Source organism: Rosa chinensis, chromosome 4, assembly GCF_002994745.2.
Source record: "Rosa chinensis cultivar Old Blush chromosome 4, RchiOBHm-V2, whole genome shotgun sequence".
Lineage (NCBI taxonomy): Eukaryota > Viridiplantae > Streptophyta > Magnoliopsida > Rosales > Rosaceae > Rosa > Rosa chinensis.
In genome coordinates, this window is record NC_037091.1 from 23,156,199 (window position 1) to 23,162,475 (window position 6,277).

At 36.7% G+C, this 6,277-nt stretch overlaps 1 long non-coding RNA gene across 1 annotated transcript; it reads right to left on the bottom strand.

Moving 5' to 3' along the window:
* Positions 1-495: 495 nt before the first annotated feature.
* Positions 496-6,001, bottom strand: LOC121052663. The gene is made up of 3 exons (XR_005809730.1): positions 5,884-6,001; positions 5,525-5,689; positions 496-632 (listed from the first exon to the last, which is right to left on the bottom strand). It is a non-coding gene; the product is annotated as an uncharacterized LOC121052663 (long non-coding RNA).
* Positions 6,002-6,277: the final 276 nt, after the last annotated feature.

Here is a 6,277-nt window from a genome sequence, read left to right on the forward strand (position 1 = left end):
AAATACTAAATGCTCATAGTATAGTATACCCTGGCCAACTCTCTTGTTTGTTTCAATAGGCATATCTCAGGATACAGAGTGAGTCAATCATTACTAATTGTGAGGTTCATAATGGGGCAAAACCCAAGTCGAAAAGACTATGCACAATTGTAATTTATGCTACAATTTGGACTCATATACTTAACAACCATACCCAAAATCTTCACAAATTCAGATCATAAATAGAAAATACTTAATGTTAATATTTTTGCTTCGCTCCAATTTTTTGCAATTTTTTTCTTTCTATTTTTTATTTTTTTGTACAACCAAACAATTGCTGTAGTTAATATAGGAATTAGAGTTTAGTCAATATAGATATGTGAAGTACTACATATATACCAACCTTTCTTATCATATGGAACTAGTTACTATTTATGAATGTTGAGGAATGTCACTCGCTCATGAGTGATACAATTCGAAATTGATTATGAATGTGTGCAAATTAATATAACAAATCAATGAGGAGCATGACAGAAACATTTGTACAGGGATGAAGTAGCCGACAGCTTTAATATGATAGACTCGGGAAACTGAGTATCTCAGATAGGCTTCGTCTCTGTGGTCCATTAGTTGTTGGCCGGCCAAAGAGAACTCTGCATTGACCAAAGTGGTAAGACACAAAAAGAACCAGAAAAAGATGTGTAGACAATAAGGAAAATGGAATAACCAAGTTAAGATTTCAGTGCAAACTGTATTCTAAGAGCAACTCCAATAGCTTCCCTATAATTTTTGTATTATAGAGAAGCAAAAGTCAAACCTTTAGCCTATTTTTCTTCTCCAACTCCAACAGATTCCCTAGTTTATAGTAATCTATAAAATCTCCATATTCTTCTTTAAAATTTTGGAGTTTGCTGTAAATATAGGGAATTTGGTTGTCTCTCTCCTCACTTTCCCTAAAATAGAGTTAGTTATAGGGAATCTGTTGGAGCAAAAGAGGCTTATTTTTTCCTAAAGTAGAGAAAAATCAAAATATAGGGAATCTGTTGGAGTTGCTTAAGTGAATCAATTCAATGCAATGGCTGGGAGTATGAACTTGTTGAGATTGTGTTCCATTAGTATGAACTTGTTGAGATTGTGTTCCATTATTCTCAGAACTCGTTCACGAATTCACTAACAAATGCAATTAGATAGAAAAAAAGGATTAAAACTTTACGCAATGAAAAAATAGAAAATTACACAGTAGCACCAGACCAAAGATATAAAAACAGAAAACCCACCTTCAAATAGATTTATACAAATAAGGACACGAGCCCAAACCCAAAAACCAAATGAAGCAGGCCTGGCTCCCAATTTTAATGTAAAATGACCAAAATGCTCAATTTGATGAAAAATTTACGCGCATGCCATTGAGTGAATAAAACACCCAATACACGGGTAGTTATCAAATCAGAAACCCCAAAACAATATCGTTCCCAAATCTGAAACCCTACTATTACAAAACGGTATCAAATCGATCAGTAGCAGAAGTCAAATTCGACGAAGACTAACCCAAGAAATCAAGTCAGCATACTCCCCATCTTAATTTCCAGCAAAAAAATCGGTAAGTTTGGTCAGATTTTGAATCTCGTTCATAGGTTTTGCTTCCATTTCATGAAAATTCAGTGGCGAACATTTAAAACGATCTTGAAAATGCAGGTTTTCATCTTCGAATCAATAGCAGCTTGCATAGAAAACTCTTCTCAAGGTTTTCATCTCCGTATGTCTTGAATCGTCTTCCGCGCTCTCGCCTCCAACGGCATGCTCAACTGCGTCAAGCAAGGGTCTTGGTAGCCCGTCCCCAAAACGGTGCGTGTCGTCTGCTGGTTTTGCAATTTTTTGTTTATTTGATTCTCAGGAAATGAAAACGTTCATCTATGTTGAAATGATAAGGATAGTGTTGTAGAGAGTTGTGCAAGTTTGATTCACTAGTGATCAAATTTTACCCTATGGTGGAGTAATTAGAGTGGTACTCTTTGTTCTGCGGTGGTCTTAAATGTCTATTGAATTTGAATTTTGATTGTTGACATCTGGTGGTATTCTGCCATGACAGTTACTGCATTGATCAAAAATATTTGTGCTGATCCATCATCATGATATGATAGTCATTGTTATATTTGTTATTGTTTTGTGGGTTTTGATCTATATAGAAGTTAATGGAAAATGCTTTAGAACCCACATTTCGGCCAATATCCGATTACGACGATTTGATAGGTTAGTATGAGCTTTTATCTGTTGTTATAGGTTATGCATAGTTGTTTTTTGTAGTGGGTAAAAGTGGATTGAGAAGTTAACAAAACATTTTGGTGTGGTGAGTGCTACTGACCTAGAAGCGTACTAATGAGCAATGTTAGAATAAATGTTTTGTTAGATGGTTAGTTAGCATTCAGCTATGAATACATGTAATTTGGTAGCTGCTTTTGTTGAAAAGAGAATGAAATTTCCAGTCCTTGTTTTTGTTATAGTTAAGAGAGAAATTTTACAAGAAAGTAAGAACTATTGGTTACAGTATCAACATGCATTTATCTATGAATGAACCATTGTATGAGCTAATTACTTTCCTTATTATGGTAGGCTTTTTGGTTCCTAAAGAAGTCTATATAGCAGGAAACTGTGTTTTGCTAAGTTCATGTGGTTTTGGTCACTTTGTAGTGGCTATGGATATATTAGTGTTCTGAGTTTCAATTATACTTTTTAGACACCAGCAATTCATTTTTATAAGTGATAGTTCTACCTAGAGTGTAATGCTTCAGTACTTAAGGAGATAAAATTGTTAATATTGCAGTAGCAACCTAATACATGATTGATCCTTTGATTTACTCATTCTTGATTTGGAGCCAGTAGCAGTAGCAGTAGCGGCAGCGGCAGCGGTTGGAATAGGGGAAACTATTGATGTAAGAGGAAGCAAAATATGGCGGGAAGCGCTATCGAGAGTTGCGAGAGGAAGCAAGCTTAACTAGAGAGGCTGTGGGATGAAAAGGAAAAAGTGACAAAGAAATACAAACAATTGAAGATAAAACTGAAGAAGAAGCAAGAAGAGATCAAAAACTAGAGAAACAAATGCAGCGTAAGATAGAAGAAGGTGCTACTGGGAATGAAGATATTTTAGCTGTACAACTAGAGACCAACATCAACATACCATAATCTTCATTAAAATATAGTACTTATATGTAATAACTAATATTGAATGTAATATCATATGCTACTGCTACTGTTGAATATGCTACTGCTAGATATGCTACTGCTCAGATAGCCATATTGCATGACCTAAAGTTGTGGTGGCCAAGTTGATCACTGAAATTAAATTTATTCCTGTAAATTTTGAAAATCTTTAATTTATCACAACAATACAATGTCATCTGCTACTGTTGAATATGCTACTGCATAAAAACAGTCATACATGACAATTTATCCCTACAATACTCATTTCCTTAAGAGCTCAAAAAATTAATTTGAGGCACATCTACAATATAAAATTGGAGTGTGAACATACATATAAAAAATAAAAAAAAGTTTCAAAGATCTATTAAAGATTGAATGTAATGCCATGTGCTACTCTGCTACTGTGGAATATGCTACTGAAGATCTATTATGGATTGACAAATCCAATTGCTCATGCTCATGCTACTGCTACTGATCCTGCTCCTGCTTTTGCTATTGCAAATGAAGCTGCTATTGAACCAAGAACACGTTCAGCAATAAAGAAGCAAAAGAATCCTGATCCTGCTACTGCTACTGTTCATGCTACTGCAGCGAGTGCAGTAGCAGGATTGGACAAGTACTGTAGCAGGATTAGGTGATGATGAGTGCAGTAGCAGAACACGAGTACGAGGGCAGTAGTAGAACTGGACGAGTATGAGTGCAGTAGCAGGATTAGGCGATGACAAGTGCTGTAGCAGGATTAATTTGACGAGTGCAGTAGCAAGATTAGGCGATGAAGAGTGCAGTAGCAGAACACAAGTACAAGTGCAGTAGCAGAACTGGACGAGTATGAGTCCAGTAGCAGGATTAGGCGATGACAAGTGCAATAGCAGGATTTGACGAGTGCAGTAGCAGGATTAAGCGATGACGAGTGCAGTAGTAGAACACGAGTACAAGTGCAGTAGCAGAACTGGACGAGTATGAGTGCAGTAGCAGGATTAGGCGATGACAAGTGCAGTAGCAGGATTTGACGAGTGCAGCAGTAGGATTAGGCGATGACGAGTGCAGTAGCAGAACACGAGTACAAGTGCAATAGCAGAACTGGACGAGTATGAGTGTAGTAGCAGGATTAGGCGATGACAAGTGCAGTAGCAGGATTTGACGAGTGCAGTAGCAGGATTAGGCGATGACGAGTACAGTAGCAGAACACGAGTACAAGTGCAGTAGCAGAACTGGACGAGTATGAGTGCAGTAGCAGGATTAGGCGATGACAAGTGCAGTAGCAGGATTTGACGAGTGCAGTAGCAGGATTAGGCGATGACGAGTACAGTAGCAGAACACGAGTACAAATGCAGTAGCAGAACTGGACGAGTATGAGTGCAGCGAGTGCAATAGCAGGATTACGTGATGACGAGTGCATTACCGGAAGAGGGGATTTGTGTTGGGAAAAATACTAGTGAGACGAAGTTTAGAAAATTTTGGTACTTCAAAATTGTGGAAATTTCAATGGATATTTTGCTTAAATTAAAATTTAGAAAATTTGATGGAAGTTTTGATATATGGGGTAAATATTCGTATCTAAAACTAGTTTTGAAGATATTTTGGAGAGTTTAAAATATCGATAAAGCTAAGTTACGAAAAAAAAGTAATATAAAAAATATTATTCTAAAAAAAAAAAAAAAGTAACATAAAGGGATTATTCTAAAAAAAAAAAAAACTAACATAAAGGAATTAGAAGTTAAAAGAAGTAGTTAAGGGTAAAAAGTAAATTAACTCATGATATGTGGCAAGTGGAGAGCAGATTGTCCTTATTTGTAATATTTAATCCTTATAAAGGGATTAGAAGTCAAAAGAAGTAGTTAAGGGTAAAAAGGTAAATTAACTCATGACATGTGGCAAGTGGAGAACACATTGTCCTTATTTGTAAGATTTAGTCCTTATATGTTTAATTCAATCTTTAAAGGATGTATTTGTTATGTCATTTTTTGTCAATAACTTATATGTAATTTGTTAATGAAAAAATGCAATCAGCTCAGTGCAGGTCATCACTTATTAACCCAAAACACTGAAAAACCAAAAAACTCTATCTTCTACACAATTCTTTCACCAATCAAACAAAGAAAAGTTTCCAAACCCAACTTCAAAAGGGAACATCACACCAAGAACAGAATACCCTTTGTCCCGTTTTTGGATAATCAAACGGAGAGATATAAACAACGCACCAAGAAAGTTTGTTCAGTTATAACTCATACAGTGTGAAACTAAAAATTGAAACTGAATATAAATTCAGAGAAGACAATCAAAACGGAGAAGAGCATAAACTAAAATCAAAGAAAAAAAGAAGAAGTTGGGAGCAAATTCAAATTACCACAATATCGGCTATAAAATTCGTATTAGTCGAAAGAAGCGGAGCCCGACGGAAATCACTTGCAAAATCCATGACTGTGTATTTGTTTTACTTGCGAAGCCCTGGATTCCCTCAACAGCTCCACCAGGCGCCACGATTCCCAAATTTCCTCAAGATTGAAAATTTCTATAACCCATCATAAAAAAAAAATAATAATAATAATAATAAAAAAGGGAAATTGATTGATTTGAAACCAACAACCAAAATCGATAACCCTACTACCCACCCGGCGACTAAGGAACTGAAAATCAACCCACTCCCTCAATCTCGCTTATACGGCTGTAAACGACATCGAAGAATCGGCTGCATGCAACACTCACCTGAGCAAAGAAGGAGACCCTCGCTCTCCCTATCGTTCTTCACCTCTCTCACCCTCTCTGTATTTTTGCGGAGCAATGACGCAAAGCCTCTGAATATCACCTCTCTCTCTCTCTCTCTCTCTCTCACTTTCTCGATCAGTTTTGAACTCTCTCTCTCTCTGCTCTCTGTTCGTGGAGCTAAGTAACAGAGCCTCGCGGAGTCCCACACGAGACTAACACCAGTCTAGGGTACTCAGGTAAAAAGGCAGAGAATGAAAGGGGAAAAAGTCACGACACTATTCATTCAACAGTATTTTTAGGCATGTCAATCACATTGCACAGCTCTCAGGTGCTCTTGTTCTAGTATGGCTTCTTGGTAGAATTCCTTCTGAACCTTCAGAACAAGAAGGATCGG